Genomic DNA, 15537 nt, shown 5'->3' with positions numbered 1-15537 from the left:
CCTGGTTGATCGATTGCTGATTTTCAGATATTGCTATGTGGCACAGAAGAATTAGAGGAGCATTCCTCGTGGGATGATCGTGTATGAGAGATGTGTTAGACATTTGGGCGGTGGAGTTGGGATTAGATATGGTGATTTGCGTGTTCTATGGACTTGGATACTGGAGTTCTCAGGAGCAAATTATTTCATGGTTATGGATTGTGAAAATGTGGCCAAAGCTAGTCAGAGGATGATATGTTTTATGGTTAGGTCATTCTGAACCTTAAGAGAGTTATTTGTCTATTTATGGATGATCAGAGTTGATTTGGGGCCCATTGGTAGGCCCGATTAGGATGTGTATTCTATACCGGGTCGGATTGGTTGGCTCCATACTGCTATGGTTGAGGGATGTGCCATTCGGTTGTTTTTGAGCTTATTCGTGTTCTGATATGATCTATGAGTTACTCTTCTATGCTACGATGAGTTGTGATTCGTAGGTTATTTGCACACATGGTGCGGTTCTATTGGGGCCTTATAGCGGAACGAGTTGGGTATTTGGGTATTGCATGATTAATTGCATATTGGATATGTTCTTTCGGATTTTATGTGGCATTGTGTCATTTGCTTCTCCGTGGTTATGGTAATGCACTTTGGGTACTAGACGTCAAATTGCACGTGGTGGTTGATTTTGAGCATTGTGACTTGAGGCATTTCATGTGGACCATTGTTTGGATGGGGTCACACATTGAAGCGAAGTTATGTTGGGATATGATCCTTTGTGTTAGATTCGTGTGTTTTTGTTCTACGGTGTGTGATGGGTTCTTAGAATTGTGTTGTGGTGGTACTTTTTGAGCTTGCGGTATGGTTCTCTTATTGGAGTCATTTTATATGTTTGAGTATGTTTGAATTGTTGCATTTTGGTGTACGGGCTGCACGATTTGTTTCTCTGGATAGTATTGGTGTGGCACCTCAATAGAGTAGCTTGTATTTGACAAGATGAGGTCGTTGGACCTAGAATGGGTGCTATCGGATTAGATTGCGGTATATTTGAAAGGATAATGTCGATGATCGACTTAGAAATTGGATATAGTTCTTGTCGAAGGAGAGAGAGCTCCATGACTTGTTGATTCGATGAATGGTTATGAGTTTCTACGTGTTTTTTCATCATCTGCAATACACAAATGATTTAGAACGAGGTTTTGTTTGACATGAGGTTTATTACCGGTATTGGGTTATTTTGAGCAGCTATTATGGTCGGAAATTTTGCTACGAGTATGCGAGTTGTGTGGTATGTCGGGTGACTACATCTTGGGTTACGGCTACAGATTGTTCCATTTTGTTCAGACTTATACAGTGTGTAGATTGCGAGGTTCAGGTCTTGTAGGAAATTCCGGATGTTGGAAAATTGGATTCCAAGGTTTATGAGCTAAGGGTGAGGTAATGATCTTCAGTATGTTGTGTCGTCATACATATATGGAATAGGGTGACATGGGATCACTCCCGGGTATGTGCATGGTAAGGTTACACGGTGGCTTGGCGGCTTTGGAACAACTCTAGGCACATTCGAGGACGAACGCATGTTTAAGTGGGGGAGGATGTAATGACCCGATCGGTCATTTTGAGCAATTGCACTTCGCTCGGTAGTTTATGGGCATGAGTAGCTCCGTATGAAGTATTATGACTTATGTGAATCGTCGGTCTTGGTCTTCAGGTTATTTGGAATTAATTTGGGAGAATGATTCTTAACTAGGAAGCTTTAAATTGGAAGAGTTGGCCAAGTTTGAATTTTTAGTATTTGACCTTAGATTGAAGTTTTAATAGTTCTGTTAGATCCGTTGGTTGATTTTTGACTTAGGAGCGTGTCTGGATTTTGATTTGAAGGTCTGTAGTTGAATTTAACTTGAAATGGCGAAAGTTGGATTTTTGGAAAGTTTGATCGGGAGTGGACTTTTTGATACCGAATTTGGATTTTGGTTCTGGGAATTGAAATAGCTTCGTTATGTCATTTTGGACTTGTGTGCAAAATTTGGGTTCATTCGGGGTTTATTTGATACGTTTCGGCGCGAGTTTTGAAAGTTGAAAGTTCATTTAAGTTTGATTTGAGGTATGATTTGCCGTTTTGATATTGTTATGGGTAATTTGAGGCCTCGAGTAGGACCGTATTGTGTTTCGAGACTTTTTGGTATATTCGGACAGGGTCCCGAGGGGCTCGAGTGAGAATCAGGCGGATTTCAGATCATTTTGGCAATGTTATGTTCTACTGATTTCTCGTGTCACAGTCCTTTATCGCGATCGTGATTAGCTGACCGCGTTCGCATAGAGTTGTTTGAGGGTTGGGACAAGTTGGTCAATGCATTCGCGAGTACTGAGATGTGTTCGCGTAAGTTGCTATAGATTGTGCATCACATTCGCACATGTATTCACGTGTTCGCGTAGTGTATGATTGAGCTGGGTAGTCGATGGCCTCTTCTTCGCCTTTGCCTTTGCCTTCACGATCCTTCTACTACGTTCACGTAGTTCTGTCTCCTATCTATATCACGTTCGCGAGGCTTGTGCGCGAATGCGTAGAGTATTTTGGTGCCAAATTATTTTTGTTCATCGCGAATGCGATGGATTTCCCACGTTCGCATAGGAGGACGCCTGGGCAGAAGTATAAAGTACTCTATTTCGAGGGTTTTGGTCATTTTTATATTTTGGGAGCTATGGAGCTCGAATTGAAGCGATTCTTGAAGCAAATTTCACCACGTGGATTGGGGTAAATGTTCTTTACTCATTTTTTTTTATATCATGATTCTATCTTCGTTTTTGGCATTTGATTGAGGGTTCCAAAAGAGAAAATTGGGGTTTTAGCCTAAAGTTTCATAAAGTGATTTTTTTGAGTTTTGAACATCGATTCGGAGTCTGATTTGAGTGAAACTAGTATGGTTGGACTCGTAATTGAATAGGTTGTCAGATTTTGTGAGTTTTCTCGAGTTCCGATGAGTGGACCTGCGTTGGACTTTTTGGATGATTTTGGGCTTTTGATTAAAGATTCAATATTTATCAATGGGTTTGTTTCCTTAGACATTATTTGATGTATTTGAGTTGCTTTTGGATAGTTTTGAGTCATTCGGAGGTCGGTATGCGCGAGATGGAATTTTTGGAGCATCGCTTGGCTTGCTCGTTATTGGAATTGGCTTGTTCGAGGTAAGTAACACTTCTAAACTTGGTGCTGAGGGTATGAACCCCTGAATTACGTGCTATGTGATTGGTGTTGAGATGAAAGCACATGCTAGGTGACGGGCGTGTGGGCGTGCACCATGTGGATTGTGACTCCTTTATTTATTTGTTACTGTGTAGTTACCTAATAATACCTGTAACCATAAAATTTTTACGTACTTGAGTTGTTGAGTTGTGATCTATGTTAGAAATCATATCTAGGCTACATGTTTATCCTGTTGGGACCTACTGAGGTCATTGTTGTTGTTGAGTTATCTACTTTCATTGCATTACATATTCAGTCATACGCATTCATATGCATATAATATCTTAGTCTCTGTTACCATTTATTGATACATCATATCATCATTTTGGGCTAGTTTCATGGCATCGTGAGCCCGGGAGACTAGAGAGATTGATGACTAAATGAGGCCGAAGGCCTGATTATGAGTGACATTTATAGGATCGGGCTACACGCCGTAGCGGTTATATCGATTTTATGATAGCGCTTGGGCTGAAGGAGCCCCTCCGGAGTCTACACACACCTATAGCGAGCACGATTGACTATATTGAGGGATAAATCTTCCCTGGACATGGATCTTGTTTGAAGCATTTATATACCCAGGGATGGAACTTCCCCACGGGTTGGATTTGGCCCCACTCAATACTGAGTGATTGATGGTCAGTTGATGTATATATTCTGCGATGGATCTTTCCTGGGCCGGATTGGCCATATACATTACTGAGTGATTGAGCATGTGAGTGAAAACTGTGTGACAGTGAGATTGTGTACTCTGAGAGTTTGAGTACATGAGTTCATCTTTGAGATACATTACATTGACATGAACACATGACATACATGCATAGAGATGCATTTTTCTCATGTTGTACGATATCACGTCATTCGTGACTTCTCACACATATTGAAATATGGGCATAGAGAGGTATTTTGCACTTGTTATATCTGGAAATAAAATGAAATATCTTATTTATTGTTGAAAGGATTTTTTTTGGAAAAATTACAGTTTTCGATAAAGTATTTGGGTTTCTCACTGATATACTTGAAAAGTTGTAACAACCCAGTCGGTCGTTTTGTGAGTTGTATCTACGTTCCCCCATTTTCTACTCTTTTGGTGTTCCACGGCAGTATTATGACTTATCAGGTTAGTTGGTTCGGGTTCGAAGTGATTTTGGAGAGAGTTGAGACATTAGTCGCTTGTGAGAAAGTTTAAGTTGGGAAAGTTGACCGGATTTGAATTTTGATGGTTCAGTTAGCTCTGTTAGGTGATTTTGGACTTAGGAGTGCATCCGGAGTAGAATTAGGATTGAATTAACAAAAGTTGGAATTTTGGAGATTTTGGCGACGGTCGAAATTTTGATATTGGGGTCTGATAGGATTTCCGGAAGTTGGACTAGGTTTGTGGTGTCATTTCTAACTTTTGTGCAAAATTTGAGGTTATTCGGACGTGATTTGGTAGGTTTCGGCATCGTCTGTGGAATTCGAAAGTTTAGAGGTTCTTAGGCTTGAATCCGAGTGTAATTTGGCGTTTCGATATTGTTTGGAGTGATTCGAAAGTTTGACTAAGTTCGTATGATGTTATAGGATCTGATGGTATGTTTGGTTGTGGTCTCAAGGGCCTCGGGGTGATTTCAGGTTGTTATCGGAGTGTTTGGAGTTAGAAAAATGCAGCTGAAGCTGCTGTTGCTGGTGTTTCCGCACAAATAGAGTGGGAATTGCAGGTGCGAGGTCGCAAAAGTGGATGGTGAGGCGCAGATGCGCAGTTGAATTGCAGATGACCCGCATCTGCGATGGCCGTAGATATAGTCAAGTGATCGCAGGAGCGGAGCCATCCTTTTTAATGAATCTCCGCAGAAGCGGAACCCTGCTCACAGATGCGGTTCCGCAGGTGCAGTTTAGCTTTGGGAAAAAACCCCAGCTCGAGGTATTGTTCTCCATTTTTCAATTCTGGACATGAAGAACTCGAGAGAGAGGCGATTTTTCGAAGGATTTCAAGGAGCAACGTTGGGGTAAGTGATTCTAACCCATAATTGTATAAATTTCGGGAATCCGTGGCTTTATTCATCATATAATTAGGGATTTGAGCTAGACATTTGGGCATTTTGAGGCTTGAGAATTGGAGAGTAGATTTTGGGAATTTGAGTGACCATATGAGGTCGTATTTTGATAAATTTTGTATGGTTAGACTCATGAGTGAATGGACTTTCGAGTTTTGTATTTTTGTTAGATTCCGATATGTGGGCTCAGGGGGGGGCAGGTTTGAGCCGATTCAGAATTTGGTTATAATTTGGCATTTTTCTTGTGGAGTTGGTTCCTTTAGCCTATATTGATCGTATTGTATTGCTTGTGGCTAGATTCGGGACACTTGGAGGCCGATTTGAGAGGCAAAGGCATTGCGGAGTAGGATTTTTGCTTGGTTTGAGGTAAGTAACATTTTCAAACTTGGTTTTGAGGGTTCGAAACCACGAAATACGTGTTATGTGGTTAGTATTGAGGTGACGCACATGCCAAGTGACGAGCATGCGGGCGTGCGGGCGTGCGTGCACCGTGAGAATCATGACCTGGTCCATTCCATGGCACCGTTTACTGACCCTTTTTTGTTGATATCCGTGTTTCCATCATGTGATAAAGTAGATGAGTTGTAAATCATGTTAGGGCTTTATGCCGATACTTTTGGGACTCCTAGTGGTTGTTTCTTGCTGTCATCTCATTGATTTCATTGGTATTCTGTGCTCAGTCATATTCATGCATTTCATATCATATCTCAGTCTCAGTTGTTATTTATTGGCACATCATATTATTGTTCCAGGCTAGTTTTATGACATTGTGAGCCCGTGGATGAAACTGGAGAGTGATGACTGAGTGAGATCGATGGCCTGATTATGAGTCACCGATATGGGATCGGTCTGTACGCTGCAACGATTGTATTGATGTATGATAGTGCTTAGGCTGAAGGAGCCCCTCTAGAGTCTGTACACACCCCCAGTGAGAGGTTGATATTATTATTTGGAGATGGATCTTCTCCATGAGGCTGGATTGGCCTATGTCCTCGGTACGGAGACTGATGGTCAGTGATGTATATATTCTGATATGGATCTTTCCTGGGCCGTGTAAGCCATATACAGTACCGAGTGATTGTGAGGTTATTATTTTTACCTAGAGATGGATCTTCTCCATAAGGCTGGATTGGCCTTCCTCAATACTGATTGACTGCTGTCAGAGATGTATATAATCCGAGATGGATCTTCCCTGGCCCTATGAGCCATATACAGTACTAAGTGGACGAGCATTTGAGTGTGTGAGCACATGAGATATTCAGCATGGTGCATCATATACAACATGTGCATTGGCATGTAGATGTAGTAGAGTTTTATTCTTTACCTTGTTCGTATCTGCTCTATTTTACTATTTCAGCTGCCTATTAAATTGAAAGCATGCCTACGTTTCTACACATTCATTTCTGTTATTTCTGTGGCGGTTGAGTTCGTCACTACCTTTCAGTCCACAGTTTGGACTCGTTACTTACTGAGTTGGTGTACTCATGTTACCCCCTGCACCATGTGTGCAGATTCAGGCACTTTTGGTCCCAAAGGCAGTCGCTGATCGAAGGCTTCAGGCTTTGGGAGACTATCGAGGTATCTGCACGGCGTTCGTAGGCCTTGACTCTCCTTCTTTATCTCCATATGTATTTTAGTTTGTTCCTTTAAACATTGCAATAGACTATGTTTTCCTTTATATGCTCATGCACTCAATGACACCCCGGTTTTGGGCAGTTGTATCGTAATTTGGATTTTATTATGTTTTCAAAAATGTTCCTTAATGAATTGTCACTTCCGTATTTAATGTTTAAAATATTTTTTGCGATGTTGGATTATTGAGTTGAGGCTGGCCTAGTTCCACAATAGGCGCCATCACGATGGGTCGAGTTTTGGGCCGTGACAAAAGCGAAACTATTTTTCGGGAAAACTATGGAAAAGCTGAGGATTTTATCTCTGAGTTACTTCTTTTGTTACTTGCTTTACATTGTTATGAACTGTTGTTGGCTATTGGATGTTGTACCCGACCTTTGTTCCAGCTCATCACTATTTTCAACCTAAGGTTAGGTTTGTTACTTATTGAGTACATAGGGTCGGTTATACTCATACTACACTTATGGACCTTGTGTGCAGATGTTGGCTGCTGATGTTGCTGTGATCGATTGGAGTTGGAATTGAAGACGTACATGTATTCCGGTTATAGTCGTATCTTGTTCATGATAGCCTTAGATTTATAAAACTCTGCATATGTGCTTTTCAAACAGATGATGTATTTACATCATACAAGCTTTGTAAATTCTATTCTTAGAAGCTCATGATTTGTATTACCAGTTCTTGAGGAATTTATAAGATTGAGATATTTTCTTTTATTTAATTACCTTATTAATTTCATTAGAATTGGATAGTTGTTAATTGGCTTACCTATTGAGTTGAGTTAGGTGTTATCAAGGATAGATGGATTTTGGGTCGTGACAGGTTTTATCAGTTATTTTTCTTGTGTGGAAAATATTTTTTCGGTAGGACAAATAATTTCCTCCAATTATGAGGAAAATATTTTTCAAAACATTTAAGTCAACCAAAAATGGAAAAATAAAAAAATATTTTTTGGAAAATATTTTCCTTCATACCAAACAAACCCTTAGTGAGAGGCAGACACACATGTTAAGTTGAGGGGTCACCGATACCGAAAACTTCGGCAAAAACTCCATGAATACTTACAAATAATTTCAAAAAATAGTTAGATATTAGTATAGGCCCTCGTACCAATCATTATGAGCAGTGCTACATTTGTATTGATTGTCATGGTGCCCCTGCAATCGCCGAATCCTATGCCTGCCTCTGCCTGTAGTGTACAATATTTACTCATTTGGCTCGTGAGGACAATGATGGAAATTCAAAGGATAAATTTGGTTTCACCCATCTGTAAATACCTTATTTAATACAGGAAGATCCAATTAAGAGAAGGAGAGATGGAAGTTGCTAAAATTCTTAACATGAATAGAGGAATTGGAGACACTAGCTATGCAAAAAAACTCTACGCTTCAGGTATCATCATACGCCTTTTTATTTCCTAATGGAGTTATAAACTCAGCAAGGATTATAAATAACATTTTCTTATGAATTACTTATATATAGTGATAGTGTAAAAGGTATAGTTATCATTTAAGTAATCAGACATTATTTTTATCTGATCGGTATATAAAGCTTAAACTCATTTCTTTTACTTAACTAGTATTTGAACAAAGATTTGGTTGAAACTTTAAAAGAAAATAAAATCAAAATTGAGTTGAAAAAGCCCTAATATAGACACTCTCAAAATAATTATATTTACATATGTTTTAAACAATTATTTACTTATTGATATGAGTACATGCACTAAGTGCCTACCTTAAGACTTGTTTTCTTAAAAAAGAAATCCTTCCAAACTCCAAAGACAAATCTTCCAGAAAACATTTCTTTCTGAAATAAACAGTTTTATGTTTTTCTTTTCTTGACTTAATTTTCACCATTCAAATTATGTATTGTCATCAGAAGCGGATCCATAATTTAATGTTTATAGGTTGTTGTAGGTGGGGAGGTGGATCCGCCCCTGACTCTCGTGATCGGCAATTAGTGGGATAGATTCCTAAACAACCATTTTTTAGTTTGTGTAATTAAAAATTAACAGTTATCACGGAATTTCAAATTCTACAAGTGAAATTCAGAAAATTGTGAGTTTCTCTTGAGAAAATTTAAAACTCTATGATAGTGACTATTCAATAATTGCCGACTAAAAATGACTAGCTCGTGCTATTACCGGGATTGACCTCATTCAGCGAATCTCCTCAAATTGATTGACTCGCAAATTTTACGATAAAAGTTTATCCGCACCGAGTATACCAAATTATATAAGTTTATCATGTTTAAGTGATTTTATTAGGTGGAAACATATATGTTTTAATCATAATTAAGTGTTGTGATATATTTATTAATGTTATATAAACATTAGTGGTAAGTAAATGTTTATCCAAATTCAATTCATGGACCCAATACGTGATGGTACAAGCCAAGGTATGATAGGCACTAAAAAACATGCTATGATTTTTCTCGATGAGTCAAATGACAGAAATCCCCCCGGGGAAGGGACAGTGTGGGGGGGAGGGGGGCAAGGGGGTTGGGAAGTGGGGATATATTTATGCTAAGCTTTGTAACCTTTGTGATCAAGTCTATGGTCCAAAACTAATTTATAGGGGCGGCTTAACGATATTTGTTGCCTAAATCCGAACTTTGACAAACGATTTTAATTTTTTTAAATATGTATATATTTAATTAAGTCTATTTTTCTAGCTTCAAAGTTATTAAATTTTTTGTAATAATTTTTTTCCAATTGATAATATAGGTAATCAATTTGAAAACCGCCTACTTTATCAAAAAAAAAAACCTTTTTGTTGCATATAATACTTGATGTAATACTTGAAATTTCAAAAAGAAACAAAAAAGAATCTCAATTTACTTTATTTTTAATTTGGTTCTTGATTCTTTTTTTTTTTAATTTAATTTATAAAGGCAGTAAAAACTTTATTATTAAACTGGCTCTTGATTATCGACCAAAAACTCATCGAAAATGATGGGTTGATTTTTTATTTTATTTTTGGTTAGTATTAAAAATCAATCTACGCGGTCAATTTATTGACTGAAAAAAATATAAGATTTAAAATAATTGATCGAATTCGGTCGGACTTTTTAAACTCCTCAATTATAAAATGCATCTTTCGGGAATAGCTAAATACGAAATAATTATAATTTTAAATTTTATACTGAGGTTAGTATCTTAATCCCGGTAACCAAACGTCCTTAGCTCCCGTTTTAGCCATAAAATTTGGAAGCATTTTTTCGAATATGTTTTTAAATAGTATCTGATTTTTTTTCATAGATTTTAACTATTTTTTGCCAAATTTTGAAAATAAAGACTTCAAATCCCAAAAAAATAACTCTCTGAGTAGTTTTGAAGTTATTCAAATTTTTTACTCATAAAATTTTAAATTCTTTTCAAGTAAAATGCATGTCCAAGCACACTTTTCAAAATAATTTTTCATCTTATCTTTAAAAAATCTTTTTTTTTTAACTAATTCTATATCCAACGTCCAAACGCTAGCATAATTGGCTTGTGAGGGACACTGTTGGAATTTCATGGATAATTTTGGTATTACTCATCTATAAATAAGTGATACCCCCATTGGAACTTTAATTTGCCTAGCCAAAAAATACTATATTCGTATAATACAGGAAGATCCAAGAAATGGAAGTTGCCAAAGTTCTTCATATGAATGAAGGAATTGGAGAGGCTAGCTATGCCAAAAATTCTTTGCTTCAGGTATAATATAATCACACAATTTTTTATTTCCTCATAGAGAAGCGTTAACTTAACTGGTAAAGTTGCTGTTATATAATCAGGAGGTCACGGGTTCGAGTTGTAAAAACAGTCTCTTGCAGAAATGCAGGGTAAGACTGCGTACAATAGATCCTTGTGGTCCGGCCATTTCATGGAACCCGCGCATAGCGGGAGCTTAGTGCACTGGGTTGCTCTTTTATAGAGGTTATAAAGTCTCAATTATAATTACTTTACTTCATTTCAAAGCCACACAAATACTACTACTGGTTTAAATGACAAGTTTCAAAAGTTTTATGGCGACATAAATATTATGATATATTTATGATCACAAGTTCAAAAGTGTTACTCTCTCTATTAATTTTCATGTCAAGTCTAACTACGACAAACAAATTGTAACCTTCTGATTTACATTGCATTTTTATACAGCAAAAGGTGATCCTAGTGACAAAGTCAATAAGAGATGAAGCCATAGCTGCACTCTACCGCAGCCTTTCCCCAGAAACAATTTGTATTGCGGACTTAGGTTGCTCCTCTGGACCAAACACTTTTCTCGTAATTTCCGGACTCATTAAAACTATTTATGAAGAATGCAAAAGCAATGGCCAAAAACAGTCGCCGGAATTTCATGTTTTCTTGAATGATCTTCCCGGAACTGATTTCAATACCATTTTCCGGTCGTTGCCGGCGTTCTACGAAGATTTGAGGAAATAGATGGGAGATGGATTTGATCCTAATTGCTTTGTTACCGGAGTTGCTGGTTCATTTTATACTAGACTTTTTCCTTCTCAGAGTCTGCACTTTGTCCACTCCTCTTACGGTATCCACTGGATTTCTCAAGTACGTTTCATATACTCCCTCCGTTCCAATTTATGTGAAACTGTTTGACTGGGCACGGAGTTTAAGAAAAAAATGAAGACTTTTAGAATTTGTGGTCCTAAACAAGTCCAAATGGGGCCCAGAGTATTTGTGTGGTTATAAAAGCTTCTCATTAAGGGTAGATTTGTAACTTTAAGCTAAATTGCTACCAAATTTAGAAAGAGTTCATTCTTTTTGGAACGGACCAAAAAGGAAATAGGTTCACATAAACTGGAACAGAGGGAGTATAATATAACATACTCCATTCGTTTCATATTAGTTGAAGTAGTTTGACTCGGCACAAAATTTAAGAAAAAAAAGAAGAAGACTTTTGAAACTTGTGGTCTTAAAAGCTTATGGGGTAAAAAGTTTGTGTGGCCATAACATTTGTGTGGCTATAAAAGCTTCTCATTAAGGGTAAATGAGTAAAATGAAAGAGTTTAAAGTTGAATTATTTCCAAATTTAGAAATGTGTCATTTGTTTTGGAACAGAATAAAAAGGAAAGTACCTCATTTAATATCAAACAAAATAATATAATATTCGTATTTGAAGCATATGATTGCACTCTTTGACTTGGGAAACAAATACAGATGTGGTTTTAATAGGTCAAATATAAGATACAAATATTTCGGGTCTGTTGCATTTTACACCCTTAATGTTTGTCCCATTTTGTGATATGTACTATGTCTTATTTTCTTTTATAATTTTTTTTCATGAGAGTAAAATAGGAAATATAAATAATAAGAAAAAATGACATAAAATTAAAAGATAAGGCTTCGTCGCTTAGGAGTTAGGAGAGAACCGGCAAGTTTTGGAAGGTCTTGTATTTTTGCTTGAATTATTTTTGAAATTTTATAGCTTCTTTTAATTTGTACTTCCTATTTTGTCCTCATGGAGAAAATTTATAAAAAAGAGTGGTTTTATTATTTTTCAAGAAATTAAATAAAAAGATCGGGTTTCAAATCATTTTAAAAAATAGGACATGGTTAAAATCACAAAATATGACACTCATTACAACAAAACCAACAACAACAACCCAGTATAATCCCACTAGTGGGGTCTTGGGAGGGTAGTGTGTACGCAGACCATACCCCTACTATGGGTAGAGAGGTAGTTTCCAAATAGAAACTCGGCATCCTTCCCACCAGGAATTCTCTACCTTGCTTTTGGGGAGACTCAAACTCACAACCTCTTGGTTGGAAGTGGGAGTTGCTTACTATCAGGGCAACCTCTCTTGACACTCATTAAAGGTGCAAAATGCAACAAATTTAACAACTGTACATATCTAGGGATGGCAAATGGGTAGGTCGGGTCGGATATGGACGTGTCAAAATGGGTAATGCAAAAAACAGATAAATTATCTTACCCGTCTCACATTTAAAAGGATAAAAGGGTTAACTGACGGATTATGACTAATCCCTGGGAGAATTCTTAGTCTCCCAAATTTGAGGAATCTCCAATTTGAGACTTTACAAATGTAAAAGTTAAACTCATTGGTTATCCATTTTCTAAGTGGATAATATGGTTTTCATCCATATTTGATCAATTTTTAAATAGTTTATTATCCAACACATTTTTTAATAAATAATATGGGTGAAAACTATTTTCTTTTAACTATTTTGCCACCACTAAATGTATCTAACCACTCTTCCCCTCCATGCAAGATTGTTTAGGAGCATGCATGAATTGACTCAGCGTTTGAACTGCAAAGATATTTCTGGCCTAAATTTTTTTCTGGCCTAATTAATCATGGTTAAGCATGTCATTCTTGTCAGCTGCTACCTTTCCAACCGCTTTAACAAATTTATGTTGAACGAAATTTTGTCTCTATAGTTATAAGGTAAGGGTAACGTCTGCATATACATTATTCTTTTAAGAATTTGCTTTTCAGATTACACTGAATTATTGTTGTAATTTCAATCTTTAATTTTGCTTTTTTAAATTATTATTTGAAATCATTTGTAAATATAGGCGTCAGAAGCATATAGGACTTGTTGTTGTTGTTGTTGTTGTTGTTGTTGTTCTACATGTTTAATTAAACGGATTACGGGTCGAATATATACACAATAAGATCATATTTATTCTGAACAGCTAACATAAGATTTGAATTCATGACTTGTGATATATAGGTGTTTGATGGTATAGAGGATAACAAGGGAAATATTTACGTGTCAAGAACAAGTCCAACAACTGTGGTTAAAGCATATTATGAGCAATATGAAAGAGATTTTGTAACATTTCTTAAGTATCGTTCAAAGGAATTGGTGAAAGGAGGACGTATGATATTGACAATGCTAGGTAGGAACAATGAAGATCTCTACAGCAAAGGGTGTCACTACGTGTGGGAGCCTCTGGCCATGGCCCTCAAGGAGCTAGCTGCAATGGTAAAACCAAACAAATTTTAATATTATATACACATCGTAGACATATAAATACCAACTTTTTTTTTTTTGCATATATCTTGAAAAAAATAATTTGCATATTCCGTAATATCTTGATTATGTCATGATATTTCTGTAGTTATAAGAGCATGTCATTAGGGTCGTAACGGTTCAACGAGCTCCGTAGTTTTTGCCCAAAGGTAATATACATATTAAGAAATCCACTAAATACTTATATATATCTGATTGTGAACTCATCTATCATATTACACATTAACTTGAGGTCGTTGTAGCCGTGTAGGTACCCATAGACTTAAATCGCAGATCCGCCTTTGCATGTCAATAATGGTACGAGAAGTTTAAGTTAAATCAGTTTTAAGTATTAAAAGTTTACTATTTGTGAAAATTCAGTATCACGTAAAATAGAGCAGAAAGAATATAACATTTGAATTTCAAATCGCCAATCCAATTTATTATGAACGATAATTTTTTAATTGACCTAATAGCATAAAAACAATTGCATTATTAATATATAGAAGTTAAACTCATAGTGTATTTTCATTATTAATATGCAGGGTTTAATAGAAGAAGAGAAAGTAAATTCATTCAACATTCCTATATACCATCTATATCCTGCAGAAGTGAAGTATATAGTTGAAAAGGAGGGATCTTTCACTATTGATGTCTTGGAAACTTCGGAACTTCATATTGATGTTTCTGATGAAACTTGCAGTAATACAGGTCGGTCCGGTGTACAAAGCGATTCACATTTGTGTAAGGACCGAGAAAAGGCCACACCCCGAGATTGCATCAATAGTGACAATATGGCAAATAGCTTGAGACCCTTGGCTGAGCCTTTGCTTGTCAGCCATTTTGGTACTGAATTGAATATGGATCAAGTGTTCAACAAGTGCAGAGAAATCTTTGTCAATTGCATGGCAAAAGAAACTACATTCACAAATGTCATCATCTCCATGACCAAAAGAAACTAGGGCTATACTCCCCCTTTGTTATTTCGTGCTTTTAATTTAAGGAGATGGTGCCTTAATTTGGTTATTTTAAATATGAAGAATAAACCCAAACAACCATCCACCTAATCACTTAAATTAAAAATAGTCGGTGGATATATAATATATGTATAATTCATATGTTATAGGTATATAATCATTGCATATTCTATATATTAAACAGTGAATCTGGCCGGCTATTTGTGTTGAATTAACTAAGAAGAAACCCAATACAAATAGTAGAACTGAAACTGCTATAAGCCTATAACTACTAAGGCAACGAATAAATCAAGGGAGGAGAAGAATAAGATTAGTATGATTTTTTTTTGAATTTCCGGCAAAATTCCTTTGGGTTTGCGCGAATTGGTGGACTGATCACTACGTAGGGATGCTCCTAGTAAAAATTGCACGGGGCGCCCTATTTGGTCGCCCTCATTTAACATTTACCCATTTTTTAAAAAACTTTTAACTTGTACCCACTTTTTAAATAATTTCAGCCCCCTTTCTCCTCCTCCTTCTCCTCCTTCGTTTCTTCTTCTTTCTTCTTCTGCTGTTGGTGCAAATTATTTTTTAGGTAAAATTTCTTTTAAACTGCTGGTGCATAGAAGTTAAAACTTTCTTTTGTACCTTTAAATGATTAAAAAAGAAATTATTTTCCATAGTTCCTTTTGTGAGTGGAAACTATCAAGA

At 36.6% G+C, this 15537-nt stretch overlaps 1 pseudogene; it reads left to right on the top strand.

Moving 5' to 3' along the window:
* Positions 1-10470: 10470 nt before the first annotated feature.
* On the top strand, positions 10471-14896 carry LOC107816312 (S-adenosyl-L-methionine:benzoic acid/salicylic acid carboxyl methyltransferase 3-like; annotated as a pseudogene).
* The last annotated feature ends 641 nt before the right edge of the window (positions 14897-15537 follow it).

Source organism: Nicotiana tabacum, chromosome 11 (genome assembly GCF_000715075.1).
Source record: "Nicotiana tabacum cultivar K326 chromosome 11, ASM71507v2, whole genome shotgun sequence".
Lineage (NCBI taxonomy): Eukaryota > Viridiplantae > Streptophyta > Magnoliopsida > Solanales > Solanaceae > Nicotiana > Nicotiana tabacum.
The sequence above is the reverse complement of the archived record's forward strand: the minus strand, read 5'-3'. Positions and strand labels throughout refer to the sequence as shown.